At 42.0% G+C, this 22,349-nt stretch overlaps 1 protein-coding gene across 14 annotated transcripts in view; it reads right to left on the reverse strand.

Moving 5' to 3' along the window:
* The window catches only part of THRB (thyroid hormone receptor beta), a 402,102-nt gene that overhangs the window by 176,472 nt on the left and 203,281 nt on the right, over window positions 1-22,349 (reverse strand). The gene's annotated exons all lie outside the window — the stretch shown is intronic.

A 22,349-nucleotide genomic window follows, 5' to 3' on the forward strand; every position in this document is an offset into this window, starting at 1 on the left:
AAATAATTCATTTTATGGTAGAATAAGACAAACACACACTGAAGAAGAAATTAAGACTCATGAATTATATGTAAGTGTTCTTTAAAAAAGGAAGGGCCTTAGAGAGCCCGGGCTGGGTAGGGCCCCAGCCTTGCCTGGAGCAAAGAGAATGAATTACTAGATCTTTGGATGCTTTTCAAAAAACTTGCTGTGACTAACTTATTTCTAAGTCTTCTAGAGTTGGTCCAGACCTATGTTCCATGCCATACTGAGTGTGAACAATTTGAAAGAGCCAATAAAGTCTGCCTTTATTTTGTATTTCTCCCATAATATTAAAAAAAAGTTTTTATGATCAAAATAATCAAAGAAACTTTCTTGCCTTTTTTTCCTATTAGTTAATAGTATTCTGAAATGATGGTATTTAGAGATTTATCATCAGTACATATGACTTCTTAACAAAAATTCCAGAAAGACTTGAGGTTTCTGGGCAAGTGTGCCTTTTTTTTTTTTTTTTTTTTAAAGCAAACATACCAGAGTTTATACCTTTAAACACATGTGGTTTTCTCCAGAGGAGGAAGCTGTATGCACTTTTCAGTGTTCCCATTGCTGGGGGAATTACAGGAAGCAGGAGCAAGGTGGCTTTGAGCTGCACATACCCAATACCAACTCAGTTCCTGGACTAAATGGCACAAGGATTTTCCTCACTTGTTCCGTGATGCCACCATCAGAAGCCACTGATACAGCTCTACATCTATCCAGTCTAATCACAAAACCATGTTCTCAGTGTGCCTCAGGGAGAGTCAAGCCCCTGGAGGAGACTCCCAGAAGGGAGTAGATGCTCCCAGGCAACGAACTGGAGAGATCTACAATGCCACCTCCTTGCCTGAGGTTGAGCTACCAGAGTGCCGGATGCATGTGACTGTGCTCAGCTATACCAAGGAGGAAGGACACAGTTGATGCATTATCCCAGGCTGTGACTCATAACAAAGCAATCTTTTTCACTTAAATCCTCCAACATAAATTCTGGCACCTACTACCAGTCATTTTTTCCATCAGAAAGTCTGCACCTTGTCCTCCCACATAGTTCTCAAATACCTTGTGTCTACATATCGATAATGCTGGTGTACCACAGTTACTTTTCCTTCCAATCATTCTGCTATTGTTGGGCATTCCATTTGTTTCCAGATTCTTCTTTGCCTTACCATAACAATGATGCAATAAAATTCTTGCATATGGATTGCTGCATATTAGTGTTTTATTTTTATGGGCAACTTTCCAGAAGCTGAGCCATATAATACATGATATGTGTGTGTGTGTATGTGTGTGTTTTATTAATAGAGTTTGCTAGATTGCTTTTAAAAAATTCACAAGACCACAGAAATATTTGAGGGTACTTCAAAAAATCTGTAGAAAAATGAAACTAAAAGATAATGGTTTTTTGAAGACTCCTCGTATAAGCTCCCCCTCCCCCACCATGTCTTCATGGGTATTATCATCGTTGGACGTTTTTAATAACTTTGTGGGAAGGATAGTACCTCATTTCAGTGGCTGAATGTAGCTCCCCAAGGTATTCTTGCAACATGATCCCTAGAATCTGTGACTATGATTATTTGGGGGAAAAGTCTTTGCACATACAACTCAGGTTCTCTAGAAGAGATCATTCTGCCTTGTCTGGCAGGTCCTAAACCCAGTGACCAGTGTCTGCATAACAAGCCCACGGGGCAGACAGAGCCACAGTGGGGTAGGGGGGCCACATGAGGATGGAGGCAGAGCTGGGAGGAGCACTGGCAGCCACCAGATGCTGGAACAGACAGGCAAATCTCACTCCTAAAACCTTCAGAGGCGGTGTGGCCCTGTCAATACCTTGATTCCAAACTTCTCATCTCTGGAACAGTGAGAGAGTGAATTCCTGTGGTTTTAAGCCCAGGTGTTTGTGGTCCTTAGTCATGGCAGCCCTAAGAAACTGATACATTGTTACATACATAAACTTGTGTGTTTCTCTGAAAATAACTGAGGTTGAACCATTGATCATTTGGGTTTCTTTTTCTATGAATTCATATCCTTTCCCCAATTTTCAAAGGTTGCTTTATCCCTTATTAATTTTTTTAAAAGATTTATTTATTTGAAAGGTAGAGTTACAGAGAGAGGGAATGGAGGAGAGAGGAGAGAGAGAGAGAGATCCATCCATCTACTGGTTCACTCCCCAAACGGCTACAATGAAGGGGGCTGGGCCACGCAGAAGCCAGGTGCCAGGAACTTCGGGGTCTCCCGTGTGAGTGGCAGGGGCCCAGGGCCCAGGGCCATCTTCTGCTGCCTTCACAGGCCATTAATAGGGAGCCAATCAGAAGAGCAGCAGCTGGGACACAAAAAGGTGCCCATATGGGATCCCGGCCCCGCAGGCGGTGGCTTTACCAGCTATGCCACAACACTGACCCCCTACCCTCCCTTATTAATTTTTATGAATGCTGTGAAAATACTGACATTAAAACTTTGCTACATGTCATAATACATCTAGCCTGTATTTTTTGAGTTGTTGATGTCATTTTTGGTCATAATTGTACCATGAAAAAATTACATGCTGTAATATGCTTTATCTTTTCATTTATCCTTTATAAGTCAGTTCCCTGTTCATTATCAATGTTTTCCTAACAGGTTATAAAAACATGGTAAATTCTAAGACATTTGTGCTGGACACAGAGATGGTCGCCACAGGTGTCCATGCCCTTGCTGTGGAACCTGTGGGGATACTTGCTTATATGGCAGAAGGGACATTGCAGGTGCGATTAAGGGGAGAAGCTGACATGGGGGATTACCCAGGGGTTCTGACCTCGCTCCTGGTGTCCTCAAGAGGGAAACCCTTTCCCCACTGTGGTCAGAGGGACCTGTGGCTATGGAAGAAGGCCAGAGAGATACGATTTTGTTGACTGTGAAGGTGAGTGAAGGGAGCCTCAGCCAAGGAGAGTGGGTGCTGTCTGGGACTGGCAAGACATGGGTTCTCTCCCTGACTCTGCAGAAGGGGAGGCAGCTCTGTGCACACTGCAGCCCTGCAAGGCCTAGGTCAGACCTTCCCTGCAGGACCACAAGTGCACATTTGCATTGTCTCACGGCTACGCTGAAAATGCCTTGTTATGGCAGGAGCGAAGAATAAAGCCACGTTTACTGCTTAATTGAGAAAGGGGCACCTTTATGTGTCCACCCATTTTTCTTGGGTCTTGGGCTTTTATAGTCCTTGTTTTGTGACCTTCAAATTATGATTTCTTATTATGTGTATTTCTTGTTATGGAATATTTCACAATTTCTGTGGTAATGGAGACAATTCCATCTGTATTTTTAATTCACAGTTATTTAAAAAATTAGAACGTTGAGAGGGAGAGGCAGAGACAGAGAGAGAGAGAGAATGAATGAGATACAGCAAGCTCCCATGTGCTGGTCCACTCCCCAAATACCCAGAGTGGCTGGGCTGGAACTGGGAACTCAATCCAGTCCCATTTGATGGCGGGAACTCAATTACTTGAGCTGTCACCACTGCCTCCCAGGAACCACAATGGCAGGAAGCTGGATTCAGGAGCTGGAGCCTAGAATTAAACCCAGGGACCCTGATGTGGGATGCAGGTGTCTCAACTGCTAGGCTAAACGCTGCTCTTTGCGATTCTTACAGCACACACCACATCCCATCCTGTCTCCAGGCCTTTGAACTTGCTGTTCCCTCTGCCTGGAGTGGAATGTGCTTGTCAACAATTATCTTCCTGGTACATTCCTTCTTGTGGGCCTGGAGTCTGCTCAGAAGCTAACTGACTCCCATTGATGCCCTACTGATTAGACCGGAGAAATACAGCACAGCCGCCCGGCCGACCACCCTACCTGCTAAGCACTCACTGGTCTCCTTCTCTGCCTTTCTGTTTTTCTCTGAAGCACTTGCCGCCGTGTGGCTTATTTACTCATCTGTGAATTATTTTCCATTGCTCCCAACTAAAACACCAGCCCCATGAAGAAAAAGATATCATCCCCTTTGTTCACTGCTATTTCTCTAGGAACCAGAGGAGTGTTTGGTATTCAGACGTGTTCAGTAAATATTTGTTGAATGAATGACTGTAAAGAAGACCTATTGATTTTTCTGCGTTTATTTTTAAATCAATCCGCTTTGTCAGGTATCCTTATTGATTGTCACAGCTCTTTTTTTAGACTGAAGTCCTTTGACATTTATGTGTATCCAATCATACCATCAATAAGAAAAGATAATATTATTCTTATGGTTGCATTAACTATACTAATTATGCTGAATTCACTGCATCAGTGATGAATGATACCGGTGGAGGCAAGGTTCTGTAGAGGACTGCATACAGGGTCTCACTTTTTCACTCCTCTGTGTAGCAGTGTCCTTGCGTGAATCTTGGCAATGCTCTCGTACTTGGAGTCTAAGCTTAGCCATGTGAGTGCTTTGGACAAAGGATTGCTAGCAAACACGATGTAAGCAGGGGCCAAAAAAGTGACTCTGACAGTGGGTTTGCTCTTGCTCTTGCTCCTCTACCACTGCAGGAGAACACGCCTGTGCTAGTCTGCTGAGTGAGAACACACTGTGGAGAGGACAATGTTCCCATTGTTCTAGTGCAGGCCATAGCCAGCCAGTGCCAGAGACCCGAGCAGGCCCAAGCAGCATCTCAGACCCACCTAGATGATCTACAGTCAATCATGGAGAAGGTCCCGCCCACAGCTCCTGAGCCCCATGGACTGGAAGCCACACACCTATTTATTATTATGTGCCGCTGAAGTTTGGAAGTTGTTACACAGCATTATTATAATAAAAGATAATTGATACTCTCTCTTATGCCTGACATTACTGCAAAGAACTTGAGCTTCACCATTAAAAATTTTGTTAGTTCTTAATGGATAGACTTTTTCACATCTGAGTAAAACAGTTATTATAATTAGATTTTTAAAATTTATTTGAGAAAGAGAGAGAAAGCAGGGGTGGGGGAGGGTATACAGACCAGACAGAAAGAGCTTCCATCTACTGGTTCAAGTGCCTGCAATGGCTGGGGCTGGGTCAGGGAAAAGCTGGGAGTCAGAACTCAGTCTGAGTTCCCCAGCTGCTTGAGTTATCATTGCTGCCTCCCAGGATCTGCCTTAGCAGGAAGCTGGAATCAGGACCTGGAGCTGTGAGTGGCACCTGGCCCCTCCGATAAGGAAAAGGAATGTGGGTGTCAACCTCTGTACTAACTGCTTGGCTAACTGTCTGCCTCTTAAGATTTAACAATGAAAATGGCTGCTGAAATTTACAAGTAACTTCACTTGTACTGCTAAAACCTTTTTTCCCTCCTTTAAGTTACCAATGAGACAAATTACTTGAAAGAGCTCCCAATTTTTAACCACATTTATATTCTTGGTCATAGTGTAGTATTCTTTCGAGGTGTGTTTACATCTTACTTAGAGAGGGAGGAAGAGGGTGGGAGTGTGGGTGGGAGTGGGAGCATGGTGGGAAGAATCACCATGTTCCTAAATTTGTAATTAGGAAGTGTATGACGCTTGTAACTGTAAAGCTGTATAGTTCTGCATACATTCCTAGAGAATTACTTCTAAGGGTACATTTTAAAAACTTGCCATGGGATGCCAAATCCCCTTAAATGAGGTGGTAAAAATAGCATTTTAAGTGTTAAAGTGATCATAGGGATAGGACTAAGCATTAAAGAGATCATATAGATAGGATTAAGTGTTAAAGTGTGATCATATAAATAGGATTAAGTGTTTTATAATATCAATAAGTGGAATTAAAAAGGTGTAATGCTCCAACATGGGAAGAGGTCCACACAGCAGATTCAGAGAATGATAATCGCTTATAGGAGCACTCTGACTTCAGAATCAACACTTAAGGAATTCTGGTCTGGATGAAAAGATCACAAGAACATTTCAAGCGTGGAAAGTCAAGACACTGTGGCAAAAAGTGTCCTACATGAAGGACCTCTGTGGGTGAGACCCCAGTAGAAAGAAGTGGTCATCAAATAAGGAGGTACTTCTCTCTGAAGAGAGTAGAGAACTTCCACTTTGCTTATGGCCTTGTATAAATACTGAAGGAGTTCAAAAGGCTTCCATAGCCTAGGCAGCTCATGTCAAGAGCCTCGGGTGATCACTGATGACATATATAAGAGCGTTAGTTGTTAAATTAACAACAGGGGTCACTGTGCACTAACTCCCCATGCAGGACCACTGCCCTCAAAAAGTTGTATTTTGAGAGTTAACAGTAAAACTTGTTCTCACAGATTTACTTCATTTTAGTGTATTAAGTGGAGGATGTTCTTATGTCTCATAAGTTTTACACAAGCCCAAGTGCCCAATTCCATTGCTTCTTTCCTTAGGTGCTTCTTTAATTAATGATAAAACTGTTCTCAAAGAAAAAAAAAGAAAGCATATTATCACAAAAATTAAAAGGAAAATAAGAAAAGAAGTAGGAGGAAGGGTGTGAGTGAGGAGGGAGGGAGGGAGGAAGGGGTGGGAAGTGTCATTATGTTCTTAAAACTGTATGTATGAAATACATGAAATTTGTTCCATTTGTATAAATAAAAAAGGTGTCATAAAAGTCTTAGTAATATTTCATTTCAAAATGTTCCCCTAATTGTTTATGTAGATACCCCCTTCTCCCTTTCCTCAGTCAGTATTTTCCTTGTCTGATTTTGGAATAAAAGTTCTCATGATTCAGGGAAGCAGTTTTGGAACTTTCAGAATTGATCATGGAGTCCAAATACAAGGAAGGACATAAGGGTCTGAGTGACATAATCTAAGGTTTGAATGACAGCCAACTTAGTAGATTTGTATGCAGAACTCACATCATATGAATTAATATTCGGTTATTCTGTGAACATCAGTAAAATATAAATTATAAGGCTAAGGAGAAGACTTTATTTTTAAAAAGTAGATATTTTCAAAGGCCATAATCTTAGATCACAAGCAAATAAAATTGACAGTAAATAACAATGCAATAGTAGCGAATTTTAACTACTTGCAAAATAAGAAGCATTCTTAAGAATAATTTTAGGATTAGTGAGAAAAGCAAAACAGACTGGTTTCAATGAGAAAGATAATATTTCCTATGAAAACTGCATGGAATACAGCTAAAACTATGCTGAGAGGAAAATGTACAGCTTGTAGCTGCAATAGCTTCATTATTGAAAGATTAATAAACACACACGGTACTCAGTTTAAGACACTTCATAAAGAACAAAAGAATAAATGTAAATACAGTCTGAAGGAATTAAAGACAAATATTGAAGTAGAGTAGGAAGAAAGAACAAAGAAAATTCAATAACTGATTCTTTTATAAAATACATAACCTTCTCACGAGTGTTATTAAAGGGAAGAACACACTCAGGATTGAGAAAAGAGAATACAAAGACGTAAAACAACTTTAAGAAAGTACTACATTTAACCCTTTTGCAGTAGATGTAAAGATCTAGAAAATATGGATGGATGAATTCTTAGCAAAATAGCAATTAAGTGACCCAAGAAGAAGTACAAAAATTCAATGCAAAAATTGAAAGTGATTAAATGTTTATCACTTAAAAGGAGGAAAAAGTATCAGGACTAAATAATTTCACAGCTAGGTTTCCTCTAACTTTTAAGGGGCAGATGATTCTGTGCTATTTAAAGTACTCCAGGTGATCAAAAAAGATGCAAAGCTCATAAGCTCATTTGATAAGTTAGATAGATCAGAGGTTCTCATAGCATTTCCTGGACCAGCAGTACCAGTATCCTCTGGGACCTTACTACGATGCACTTAACTGGTCTCACCCAGATCTCTGGGTAGGGGGTGGGGAGGTTCCAGGAATTTAAGACCCTCAGGTGATTCAAGTGCATGCTAAAGTTTGAGCACCATTGCTATAAGATGGAGCTGACATACATTTTTTTTAAAAGGCTATAAACTGCTTCACGTTCAGGAATATGTTTCCTACATTGTTTTCTTTTCTCTCACCCTTACATTCTATTTTCCAGATATGGTACCTTGAGCCTGTCCATAGAATTTTTTCCTCTTTCTTTTTGCAGAACAGTTCTCTTTCACGTCTGGATGTACACCTGAGCATTTACTTGGATTACCTGGAAAATCCCTTCTGTGGAGTGCAAGGTAGAAGAAGCAGGTGGGGTGGGGTGGGGGATGTAGCATCTGCATCCTGGGCTGGGGCTTCTGGATGTAACAGAAGCTGCATGTGGGGGTGAGGTCAAGGGCTTTGGTTCAGGTATCAATATTAGGATCTGTTTATATAAGAGTGTACTTCAATAACACCCTGGGAAATGGAATTAAAAATAAGCTTATTTTAGCACAAGAATCTTTTGTAATCCATGCATATAGGGGTCTTCAAAAAGTTCACGCCTATTATGAAAAACCTATGTGTGGATTTCAAAAAAATTTTGCACCGAGGTAAACTTACTTTTTCAAAAATATATTTATTTGAAAGGCAGAAAGTGAGGCAAGTGGTATAGATAGATAGATAGATAGATAGATAGATAGATAATAGGTAGATATACAGCATGAGCTTTCATCTACTGGTTAACTCCCCAAATGGCAACAACAGCCCAAGTCAGGAGTCCAGAACTCCATCCTGGTCTCCCATGTGGGTGGCATGACCCAAGTACCTGGGCTATCCATTCGCTGCTTCCCATTAGTAGGAAGCTGGATCGAAAGTGGAGCAGCTGGGCCAGTGCTGTGGCTCAGTAGGTTAATCTTCTGTCTGAGGCGCTGCCATCCCATATAGGTGCCAGTTCTAGTCCCAGCTGCTCCTCTTCCAATCCAGCTCTCTGCTACAGCCTGGGAACGCAGTAGAAGATGGCCCAAGTCCTTGGGCCCCTGCACCTGTGTTGGAGACCGGAGGAAGCTCCTGGTTCCTGGCTTTGGATTGCTGCAGTTCTGGCCGTTGCAGCCATCTGGGGAGTGAACCAGCAGATGGAAGACCTTTCTCTCCATCTCTCCTTCTCACTGTCTGTAACTCCAACTCTCAAATAAATAAATAAAATCTTAAGAAATGGAGCAGCCAGGACCATTGTTCTCATGGCATGCTGGTGTTGCGAGTGGTAGCTTAACCCATTGAACCACCACACAGGCCCCAAACTTACATTCTAAATCCACTTTTCCATGAATGTTTTCAAGTCCCCTCACATTGGTAGAAGTAATAGGTGGCAACTGAACCAAAACTAACCTAGACATGGCCATTTGCATCTTGCTTTCGAATTAATTTCTAAAGGCAAATTAATATATTTTAAGAATGCGGCAAAGGCATATGTGAACTGCATGCCACAGAAACCAGGCATTTTATCTCCCTTCTTTATTTTCTTCTCTATCTACTATAAAACTAGTTATGACTACCTTTATTTTTTGGATGAGGAAAGAAACAAGAGAAGTTCAGGAACGTGCCCAAGGACACCCAGGTCTATGCAAGATTCAAAATCAGGTTTGCTTTTCTGGAATCCTGCCTGGGCTCCTCCCCGTAAGCCTCTTAGCACTTTTTTCTGAGACTGAGTTGACTCCCAAGAAATCCGAGTCTGCCTCCTCCCCCAGCGGACTCCAGTGTCCTGCGCCCCAGATAACATACTTCCTCCCTTGTGAACGAGGATCGCTTCAAAGTTTAAGTCCTTCAGTCATGTTTTCACTGCTTTGGCTCAGAGACTAACAAATAGTTACACAGGCTACATAAAAGAAACCATTTTAATATTAATAGCGCAGTCATCTGGGAATTAAGGGTTTGGGGTTTACTTTGGCAAGCGGAAGGAATATTAGTTACCTATAATTCTGGTTTCCAGGAGGCTCATAACAGTGATAGATAACAGCTTCCCAAATCACAAGTTCCTGGCGCAGGGCAGGCCTGTGTTGGGAAGCTCTGATTTCCTGGCTGTGGACCACCCACGGGAGGAGCAGGAGACTGTCAACAGTGTGGTCTCAGCCACAAAGCCGCCTTCCACCGAGGGCTCTTGTCCTCACACTGAGACACAGTGCACACGCCAAGATGATTGGGCTGTCATAAATATAGACTCCCCAAGAGCAGAAATTATAAACAGGGCTAAGGAACGGGGAGGGAAATTCTCCCCAAGAGGAGCATAGATTTTATTTGCATTTGCCTGTGTGTAGCTAACTAACTTGGCCCCTAGGAATGGACGCGAATGCATCAGCCCATTTTTAAGGTGATCAGGACAAGGAGTCGCTTTCCCCCTGAGGCTCAGCACAGTTTGACAACTGAGTGAGGAAAAAAGTGTGGGGCCTGACATGTTGCACAGTGGCTAAGATTTTGCTTTGGCCCCCATGGACTCCAACTCAGAGTGACTGGTTCAAGTCCTGGCTCTGCTAATGTTCAGCAGGCGCTGGCCCAAGTACTTGGATCCTTCCTGCCCAAATAGAAGACCCCGATTGAATCTTAGGCTCCTAGCTCAGGCTTGGTCCAGCCCCAGCTGTTGTAGGCATTTAGGGAGTGAACCGCAGATGGACGATCTCTCTCCCTCTGTCTCTCTCTCTCTGGCTTTCACACAGAAAGAGAGAAAGGAAGGAGGGAAGAAAGGAAGGAAGGAAGGAAAAGAAAAGAAAGAGTGAAGTTCACATCTTCTCCTTCCGGTCTGTTGCTCAGTCCTTGAATGAATGTAATTCTCTACCATATAGAAAATAATATGAAACATTGTAATCTTGTTGGGTTTTGCTGGTTGACAGAACTTCTAAAGAGTACTAAAAATCTATCTGCATGAAAACAGATTTTTCTCTGTTTTCCTACAATTAACTGATAAAATTTAATTGAATAGAGAGGCACATTATATATTATGATCCAGTTAACTAGCCTATCATATTTGTTCTAACAAAAGTCACATTTCAAAAGCAAAACGAGATTATCAATCGTTCTCTTTTTCCTTATAATAAAGAATGCAGTCTCCTTTGAGAGCTCTGCGTGGTTTGTATAAATACTTCTGCTATAAATTATAAAATGCTAATATTGCTTTATTACTTAGCAATATGTTGTGATAAAATGAACTAAGTATGAACTCATTGATACTGGCAAGTAAATGCCTTATTACACTGAACACTGTCCCAAAGCAAGAATTACTTTTAAATTCACTGAAGAGAAATCACATGGCAATAGTGAAACATAACAGAAACACAAGCTAATTGTCAAAAAATAAAAAATATTGTCAAATAGACATTAGTAATGCAAATATCCAATCTCTGAGCTCTTGTTTCCTGTTGTTTTCCTATGAATCTGTTTTATCTGTAGTTGAAATTGTATCATAAATTCCCATTTTTATCCTTTCTAATATTATTATAATTTAAAGGTTTTGCCATAAACAGCACTTTTAATGACTTCAATGAGACTACAATACAGCTATAACATTATATATTTAAAATTATCCCATTGAAAGATATTTGGGTGACTCCCAAACACAAATAATGCCACAAACAACAATTCTGTGCCGACATTTGTTTCTGAACTCTAGATTATTTTTTTATCTTTTTTTTTAACTTTTATTTAATGAATATAAATTTCCAAAGCACAACTTATGGATTACAATGGCTTCCCCCCCATAACTTCCCTCCCACCTGCAACCCTCCCCTTTCCCACTCCCTCTCCCCTTCCATTCACATCAAGATTCATTTTTGATTCTCTTTATAAACAGAAGATCAGTTTAGCATACATTAAGTAAAGATTTCAACATTTGCTCCCACACAGAAACATAAAGTGAAAAATACTGTTTGAGTACTAGTTATAGCATTAAATCTCAATGTACAGCACACTAAGGACAAAGATCCTACATGAGGAGTAAGTGCACAGTGACTCCTGTTGTTGACTTAACAAATTGACACTCTTGTTTATGGCATCAGTAATCACCCTAGGCTCTTGTCATGAGTCGCCAAGGCTATGGAAGCCCCCTGAGTTCACCAACTCTGATCATATTTAGACAAGGCCATGGTCAAAGTGGAAGTTCTCTCCTCCCTTCAGAGAAAGGTACCTCCTTCTTTGATGACCCGTTCTTTCCACTGGGATCTCACTCGCAGAGATCTTTCATTTAGGTTTTTTTTTTTCCCCCAGAGTGTCTTGGCTTTCCATGCCTGAAATACTCTCATGGGCTTTTCAGCCATGCCTTAAGGTCTGATTCTGAGGCCAGAGTGCTGTTTAGGACATCTGCCATTCTATGGGTCTGCTGTGTATCTCACTTCCCATGCTGGATCATTCTCTCCCTTTTTTATTCTATCAGCTAGTATTTGCAGACACTATTCTTGTTTATGTGATCCCTTTGGTTCTTAGTCCTATCATTGTGATCAATTGTGAACAGAAATTGATCACTGGGACTAGTGAGATGGCATTGGTACATGCCACTTTGATGGGATTGAATTGGAATCCCCTGGTATGTTTCTAACTCTACCATTTGAGGTAAGTCAGCTTGAGCATGTCCCGAATTGCACATCTCTTCCCTCTCTTATCCCCACTCTTATATTTAACAGCGATCACTTTTCAGTTAAGTTTCAGCACTTAAGAAGAATTGTGTATTGATTACAGTATTCAACCAAAAGTATTAAGTAGAACAAACAAAAAAAATACTAAGAGGGATAACATATTAAGTTGCTCATCAACAGTCAGGGTGAGGGCTGATCAAGTCACCGTTTCTCATAGTGTTCATTTCACTTTAACGGGTTTCCTTTTTGGTGCTCAGTTAGTTGTCACCTTATAAGGAGAACAAGTGGTATTTATCCCTTTGGGATTGGCTTATTTCACTCAGCATAATGTTTTCCAGATTATTTCTTTAGGGAAAAAAATTCAGAAATGTTCCAAAAGATTCCAAAATCTTTTATTCATCTGATATAACTGATTGCAAATTGATACCCCAAATCATTTGCTTAAAGGGTACAACATCAAGAATTTCCCTGTGACTTCGCTTTGTCCACACTTACAAGATTTTTACTGGATTCCAACTGCCTTGAGCTAAAGCATAAAATGTCATGGACAGGTTTTTCAGACCATCCGCCATGGCCTGAGGACACACTGTCCAGTGTAGTCAGGCCTATGAGGGAACAGGGCAACCACGAGAAGTGCTTTCGCTGCTCCCTCTGCAGCTTCTGTGAATTCTACTTACCTGGTGAAGAAAGTGGGAGGTCCAGCTTTGAAGAGGCTGTGGGCTATAAGTTGGTCAGAAGACAGGGGAAGAGATACTAGACAGGACTGTAAAAGGAGTTCTATCAAGTCCTGGCTGCTCCGTTTCTGATCCAGCTTCCTGCTAATGTGCCTGGGAAAGCAGTGAAGGATGGCTCAATCCACAGGGCCCTGGCACCCACGTTGGAGATGTGGGTGAAGCTCCTGGCTCCTGGCTTCAGACTAGCCCAGACTCACCATTGCAGCTGTCTGGGGAGTGAACCAGCAGATAGAAGATCTCTGTCTCTCTCAAGTCTGCCTTTCAAATAAATAAATATATCTTTAAAAATAAATACATTAAAAAATGGGCCCCAGACCAGATGGTCTTCCTGATATAGCAAGGAGATAGAGGACATTAAAATACTAATGCTGTATCAACAATAATGTTAGGTTTGTTACAAACACAGACATACCTCCTACCAAAGGGCTGCTGGCTTTAGAACTTGGAATTCAATGGAAGAATTAGGGAGACTCAAAGTGCAGAATTGGAGTGTTATAGAAGTTTTAAGTCTCTTTGTAGAGCTTTATTTAAAATCCCTACTATGAAAAATTACCGACGGATATAGAACATGCCTCTCTTTTGAAATATAGAACAAAGCAGGTAGATAAATAGTCAGAAACTGCTCTAAAGTGAATAAATTCTTTATTATAATACCAGAGGAAAAATGAATTTGAGGTATGTGGAACAGGCCTTGTAAAAATGAGAATAGGTGACTGTTTTATTAAATAGTGCAAACTATACTTTCATATTGTATTATGCTATTTAAATTTTATTAAATGAAGAAAATTATAAGTAAATTATAATCTGGTCTTTTGTGTATATATATACTTGCATGTTAAAACTCTTGTTCATCTTTGAACCCACCATAGTTAATGCTTTGCCCACGGTAAACACTCAAATACTTGCCTGGATTTTAATTACATACGTTTCTATTGTTATTTGAATTGGGGATTTGCCCTATTTTTGGAGTGAAACTCTATTGTGTTTATGGAATCAGTTCATGCCTCCCTTTAGTTTTTGTGCCTCTATCAGCCGAAAGTTCCAGAATCTCCCTTCCTGAGGAAGAAGGAGACCAACCGTCCAGTTTCTTTGTCATTTAGGTTGCCATACCCCAGCAAGTCAGGCCCCAGGCAGAACCTTCCCCCTTGCTTCTCCATTTCTCTGGAAGACCCCTCCCCCTCTAGTCTTCTTGCAGACTGCTCTCCTGGGACAGGTGCAGCTAGAAGGCCACTTCATGAGAAAGGCCAGCCCCCACCACGCAGTGGAAGTGGCTCCCACCTCCCTGGACTTGCTATTTTCTGTCTCAGTCCCTTGGCCTTTTCATAGCATGCCTTACAACTTGCAATCTTCTCATTTATTTCAGTATTTTCAAAGTTTCAGTACTTCTCGAACTTTTTAAGTGCAGAGAGTTTGATGAAATGACACTTAAGTGTGGTAGAATGAAGTCTGGTTTCTTCACTTCATTTTGGTTTGTTTGTTAAAGAAACAATCCCAAATTCTGTTGTGACTCACTAAATGATCTCATAGCCTACTAATAGGATACAACCCAAAATTTGAAATATTGGGTTGTTTTCTCTCCATTTCTGCCCACACCCTGCACTTGGCCTACAAAAGACAAAATATGAGCTCCATGAGGTCTAAGAATATATATTGCTTTTTCACTGCTACACAGTTGGCATTTAATACTTTTTTCTAATTAATATAGGATAATAATAATTAAATTAATGAAGTCTTGCTAAATTTATCTTCTTTCTTTTGGCATACTTGTGTTTTTATGTAAAAATTATTATTTAACTGGCACATCATTTCCATTTCTGATAAAATGATTTTTTGGAACCCAATTTAACACTCAGGGATCCATTACAGCATTTCAGGGAAGATAATGACATTTCACACAATTTGAAAATATACTTTGCCACAGACTGAACAGGACTTGGCTCCCGAACTCATGCAGATGCTTAAATCTTGAAGTTTTATATTAACAGTGACGGGATTAATGCTAATGGTTGATGGATAAAGGGGGGAGACTTGATCCAATTATGGCACCCAAGAGGCAGGCCTGGTGGGAGATCTTTATGTCACTGGGGGCTTATCCTCAGAAAGTCCTTCTCTCAAGAGAGTTTTTTGCTTTTAAAGATTTACTTGATTATTTACTTGAGAAACAAAATGACGCAAGTGGTGAGGAGACAGATAAAAGATCAGTCTTATATCTGCCGGTTCACTCCCTAAATACTCTCAACAGCCAGGGGTTGGCCAGGTTGAAGTCAGGAGCCTGGGACTCCATCTGGGTGCCTCACATGGGTGGCAGGGAGCCACGGACTTGTGTCATCATCTGCTGCCTTCTAGGTGTATTTGGAAAAAGCCAAATTGGAAGTGGAGGGGCCAACGCTGTGGCTCAGTGGGTTAAAGCCCTGGCCTGAAGTGCCAGCATCCTATATGGGCACAGGTTCTAGTCCCGGCTGCTCCTCTTCTGATCCAGCTCTCTGCTGTGACCTGGGAAAGCAGTAGAAGATGGCCCAAGTCCTTGGCCCCTGCACCCATGTGGGAGATCTGGAGGAAGCTCCTGGCTCCTGGCTTCCGATTGGTGCAGCTCCAGCTGTTGCAGTCATCTGGGGAGTGAACCAGCAGATGGAAGACCCCTCCTCTCTCTCTCTCTCTCTGTAACTCTGTCTTTCAAATAAATAAAATAAATCTTAAAAAAAAAAAAAGAAATTGGGAAGTGGAGCAGTGAGGATTCAAGCCAGCAGTGTGATCTGGGATTTGGGCATCCCAAGTGATGGCTTAACACGCTGTGCTGCAACTCTGGCCTCAAGAAGACGGATTCTTGCAGCCATGTTCTGCCTCTTGTCTCTCTCTTGTCTACCAGTTCTCCTGCGATCAATCCTCCACATGCTCTCCACCATTCCCAGCCTCCACCAACTACCACTCCAGTCAGCCCCCCAATTCCGAACTCCAACTTCCAAACTGTAAATCAAAATAAGCCTTTCCACCCCAAGATGCACCTCTCACGTGTTTTGTTTAAAGTAATGAAAAGTAGCTACTACATACTTGAAAAGTAGAACTTTGAACTTTTATAATTTGTACTCACAGAATGCATTATAAAACTGCTGCTTAAACAAATCAGAGAACTCAATTCTCCTATTTAGTGCTGTTTTGGTAGAAAAGGAGAGAGTGAACAAAGGAATAGAAAAGTAATAGAAGGAAGTTAACAGAGAAGCTTTCTCTTGAACAGGTGTCTACTTCGCTTCCCCAAAACAACAGTGTCCTGGGTCAGGCAACTGACCCGCTAACCTGAATGGAAGCCACATATAACATCGGAAGCTGCATATCACAATCCTATTCTACTGGCAAAATGTATTCCTTGTGCTTATTGAAGATCACTCTTTGTCTGGGACAGTCCAGAGGAGGGAACTAATGAGTAATGGGTACACAGGTAGGGTGCATGAATAGAAGGAGTAACTTCTAAGTTCTAGAGTACAGTGGGATAATTGTGGTTGACAATAATTGATGGCATATTTCAAAATAGCTAGTAGAGAGGATTTTTACTGTCCCCAGTAGAAAGAAATGATGACTGGAGGATGGATACGCCAGTCACCCTGATCTAATCATCACACAATGCATACCTTATATTGAAATGTCATCCTGTACCCCAGAAATACACAGTTACTGTGCCAGTTAAAAGTTTAAATATATAAAAAGCAAAATAAAACCTCTCTCTGTCAATCTGATACCCATACTATCATTGTTTGATATTTGTAAACTAAGGAAAAAGAGTACAAACTTTTCATGTGATTTAAAAATTATCTATTTATGAGAATTTTCATGATAGGAAACAATTTATCAATAAGCTTTGCCTTTCAAAAAATAGCCTGGGGGTGGGCATTTGGCCTAGCAATTAAGATGCTGGTTAAGATGCCCTTGTCCCACATCAGAGTGCCTGGGTTTGATTCCTGGCTCCAGCTCCTGGCTCCAGCTTCCTGTTAATGCAGGTTATAGGAGACAGCAGGTGATGACTCAAGTAATTGGGTTCCCTGTCGCCATGTGGGAGACCTGGATTGAATTCCTGGCTCCTGTCTTTGATCCCTGGCCATTGCCGACATTTGAAGAGTGAACCAGTAGATGAGAACTCTGTGTTTCCCCCATCTGCCTCACTGCCACTCAAATAAAAATAAACATGAGATGAAGACAAGGAGGATATTTCCTTTATTCAAAATCTTTTTTTTTACACAAATAGCTATTTCTCATGAAATTTTTGTGACTTTTCATTTGCACTGGAGCAGTGGTCTTCAAGCTCTCGTGTGCACCAAAACCCCTGGTGGCCTTCATGAACACTGAGCACTGAGCAGGTCTAGGTGGTGCCAAAGAAGTTGTGGTTCTGACAGATGTTCAGGTGTTGCTGATGGTCATTCTGAGAACCACTGCTTTAAAGCAATTATGCCAATTCGGGGGCGATTGTGTCCTCCAGTGGACACTGGGCAGTCCAGGGCCACATTTTAGTATCACAACTGGGTGTGGGGTTTTTCTACTGAGATCTAGGGGGTAGAGGCCAGCGATGCTGCTGAACACCCCACAATGCACAAGACAGTTCCCCACAACAAAGGATGATCCTGTCCCAAATGCCAATAGCGCTGCTGTTGAGAAACCTGGCTCTGAAGGAAGTCTCTTTCTCATGGAAGCACATTGTTTAACAAGAGTTTAAATAACAGGTAAAACAAGAGGTACTCATTTCAGAAGCCTTCAAGTAAAGTGGGATGATGTCACAGACATTAAATTAATTGGGTGGTGTCTCAAGCGGATATCTACTGTCATCTTTTTCTGTGTCTGTCTCTCCCACATTCACATGTCCATTAAGCTTATAAAAGACCACGGAGCCCAGACATTTCCTCATCCGAAATGTAAATGAGGGCCTATGTTTGGCTGAAAAGGGACTTGGAGCCAGTTGGGATGAGAAAACATCTTTACACATTCCCCAGGGGCTGCCATTACCTTGTCCAAAGCAGATAGGATTCTGGAATACCTTGACCATGGAAAATGTAAACACCAGGCATCACAGCATAATGGACTTGGAAAGGCCTTGCTATCACCCAACAAACTCAACGTTTCTTCTTAATACTGTTTATTCAGGATGGTAGAGCTTGCTTGGCTTTGTGGCTAGGGCTTAAGCAAACTTAGGAGGGACTCCCTGATTCTCATCTCTGCTCTCTTTCTTTCATGGACTCTTTCCTCCATCTGTTTTCAGAATTTCCAGAGCCCATGCCACAAAGAAAATCTGCTCTATAATAAAGCAAAAATGCATTTTGCAATCAGATGTGACTTCTCTCTGTCTTCCTCATGGCTCTTCTCGTGCCCGAGTGCCTGTCTCAGCAAGTGCTCCATGGTGGGGCCTCAGCAACCATTCGTACTGCTGTTCTCTCCTCATCCCGAACCATGCAGGCCAAGTCCAAGTTCTGTGGACTCTCCTTTTGAAATATCCCTTCTGGATTCTCCAGCCTTTGTACTTGCACATTGGTTCACACCAACAGTATTTCTCGTCTGCATTGCAGAGCAGCGGCTTGAGTGGCCTGCCGGCTTCTGGAGCCTTCCCTCTGCTCCCCTCACCTTCCCATCGTGTCCCAACTAACCCACACTTTTCTGGGTTCCAGGAAGGTGCATGTTCTCCCTTAAGTCTGCCCCTTGCATGTGCTGTTTCCCTTGCCAAGAACACCTGAAGATACTTGGTCCTGCATAGCTGTGTGTTCTGCTCCTACAAATTCAACCATCTGCAGATCAGAAATATTGAGAACAAAAATAGCATCTGTAATGAACAGACACAGACTTTTGGGGGGGGTCATTATTCCCTAAACAATGCAGTACAACAATTATTTACACAGTGCTTATGCTGTATTAGGTATTGTAAGTAGTCTGGAGATGATTTGAGTCATACTAGGAGGATGTGCATGGGATACACCCAACTACCATATCATTTTCCTTATTGATGTATGTATTTTGTTTATTTGAGAGGCAGAAAAAAAACAACAACAAAAAAGAAAGGCAGAGAGGTAGAGACAGAGAGATTTTCCTTCTGCTGATTCACTCCCTAAAAGTCCTTGAGGTCTGGGTGGGTGGGTGGGTAGGGGTGGAATCTAAGCAAGGAGCCCAGAACTCAGTCTGGGTCTCCAGTGTTGGTAGCAGAGTCTCAACTTCTTAAGCCGTCACCACTGCCTCCAAGGATACGTATTTGCAGGACACTGGGGGCAGGAGCAGAGTGGAACTTGAACACAGGCACTCTGGGTATGGGATACAGTCATCCCAAGCGGCCTCTCAACCTCTGTCCCTCCTGTACCATTTTAGATAAGGGACTTGAGCATTTGTGGGTTTTGATATTTCCTCAGGGTGTCCTGGGAACCAACCCTGCCCCACATAAATCCAGAGGAATGACTGCACTTGCCCCCCCCCCCCCACTTCCCTAATTCTATTTGAGATTTCAACAAGAATGGCACTTCCGTTGAAAAGTCGGGATTACATGCCCTACCCACTTGTTCTTGTGGTACTTTGTAAAAATCCTCATTGCAATTATCTTCTGTTCTAATTGTCAGGTTCTTCCATTTGTTTGAAAAATGCCAAGAAGATAGGATTCCTGTGTCTCTTTTTTATAAATCCTCATAGCTCCTGTACCTAGCACCATACCCGACACAGTAAGTGTTGATGGTATATCTTGGTATAGCCCTGGAAAAAGAATTTAATGAAACTGGTGGAGAGATAAATTTTGAGATACAAAAGGACCCTTCCCAGGGGTCCCTGAAAGCAAATGCTGCTTCCTGCATTTTCTACCAACTGGCCCACATTTGCGTGGCAGAATCATTCTAGAACCAAGCCTTGTTGCTCATTTGGAGACCTGATCTCTTTCTATAGCCTTTGATCTTTGCACACCCTTTGTTCTCTATTGTGCATCTGAGTAGATCACAGAACCACAGGAAAACCAGAGTGGCTCAGCCATGGGAGCAAGTGGAGAGGAGGAAGGGTGAGATCAGTGGGGCTGGCCACAACAGGCAGGGTCTGGTAGGCCATGGGGAGGAGCTAAAGATCGTATTTTCAGCTGATCGAAAACCTTTGAAGAGTTTAAATCAAGGCAGTGAGTTCATCTCTCTGGCTACTTTGTGGCAGATGGATTGGAAGATGTGCCAAAAGTGGAAGGACAGTGACTGGTTAATAGACCACGGGACCAAACATTTCAAAGGAGTGAGGGCGGCTTGATCCAGGAAGACAAAAATGGCGGCAGTGGGGATGTGCAGACTGAAGAAATACGTTGGAGTAGACTATGTAGGAGCTGCTGAGAGTTTGGCTGGGGAGGTGAGGGAAAGAGGAAAGAAGGGTGATTTCTAGGTTTTTAGATGAAACACCTGGACACATGACCTGCCATTTTCGGCGACTCCTGCCCAGGACAGGTCTCACCTCCTCCGTAAAGGCTGTCATCATTTCCGACCTCCAACCCTCTCTCTCTCTCTCTCTCTCTCTCTCCTCTCAACACCTGGGGTGGAAAACCACTGCCTGCATCACCTGTCTATTCAGAAGTGTGTGCTAAACTCCCCAGCCTGGCTTATGTTTCTTGAAGGTGAGGAGGAAGTGAGGGACGCGCCCTAAACCCAGCAATACCTGGGACGGAGCCTTGGACGTAGTAGGAGCTGCATATAATTTTGCTGCCTGGTGAATTAACTACCATTCACCAGGCAGCAAATACTCTGAAAGCTGCTAAGAATATTCTACCACCTGCTAACTGTTCACATCCTACAGATCTTATCCCAATTGGACAGCTCAAAAAGCCCATTACCAAAAGCCTTTGGAAATTCTGTTTTTCTCTAGACTCTTAAAGACAGGCATTCAACTTCTATTATGTACTCTGTTATTACTTAGTATTACCTCTTTCACTTGATATGAAGTTACTTCTCTTTCCCATGATTAAGTATTACCTTAAAGTGCAGCCTCATTTCCTTTTCTATTAAATAGAAATTGAGAGTAAGTTTCTCCTCATTGAAAACACTCGGAATTATTTCAAGTATATTTCATTTTCTACAATGTTCATTCACATTTTGGTTAAAATGCTTTAAAAAAACACCTTCCAGATATCATAATATCACCTTTCATTCATTTTAAAAGTTTTCAAAAAATATAAATCTGATGCCTATTTGGAGTTAGACATTTACTGTACCTTCCCACATAGAGCTGCAGTGCTGTGTATAATATTCGTAACAGTAAAGACCTTATGCTGAAGCAGGAATTAAACTTTTCCTTATTCTTCCTATCAATGTACAACCTTAGAGAATTACTTAGAAAAGTTTATTTCTGTTCATAATCCACTCTGGTGCTGGGGTAAGTATAACAGAATTTGCCTCCATTTCACAGTGCGTGGACGCTGAGAGTGATTAAATAATTTCTGTGTGCACACAGCTAGAACCAACTCCATCCAGATCGTGCTGAGTCCCAGCTTTGGGCTCTCTCCTCTACACAAACCATTCACTCAGCTTCTAGTGACTGGGAGTGGATCCCTAGGGAAACTCCAGTCCACTGTAGCACTTCCCAGGTGGTTTGGGAATCCTTCCTTAAATCAAGCCAAATGCGAAAGTTTCCATTCACTCTCAGCCCAAGCATCTAGAGCATGAGTTCTTGACATGGACTTCACAGGGTTGCATGCAATCCCTGTAGTACGTACCAAACTGCTGATAACAAATGCGTGTTGTCAGGAGTAGGCCTGTGTTGTTTTCTAAACATCAGGTTTTCAAAGGGGCCTGTTAGCCCCACTCCCCCAGAACCAAACCCTTCTCCCTAGGGAAACACAAGACAAGTGTTCTCCTCACTTCTCCCCCAGGCCTGCTCCAGCGGAGAAGAGCGTTATTCCCACCTGCACTGTTTTCATCCGCAGGTCGAACACTTTCAGTGTTCTTCCCTGTCTGCAACACTGCCGTCCCCAGCCTCAGCTGCTGTAGAATCGTTCTTGGGGACATTTCCAGTTCCCTTAGGGAACTGAATGACTTTCAACATATGGCACTAGGGACAGATGACAACTTCACATTCATGTATTCGTTCAACATCTTATTTCAAAAGAGAAAGGTAAGTGATTTTCATTTTAACAGTCCTCAAAGAGCTCAAAGTTCAGAAACCCCAGCCATAGAATCTATGTCTTTTTGTTATCCTTGTTTCTCTCCCATCCCCCAGCAAAAATGCTTCAGATCCAGGAGTTATATTTCCTTTCC

This window comes from Oryctolagus cuniculus, chromosome 4, assembly GCF_051225735.1.
Source record: "Oryctolagus cuniculus isolate XC-2025 breed Fujian yellow rabbit chromosome 4, ASM5122573v1, whole genome shotgun sequence".
Classification (NCBI taxonomy): Eukaryota; Metazoa; Chordata; class Mammalia; order Lagomorpha; family Leporidae; genus Oryctolagus; species Oryctolagus cuniculus.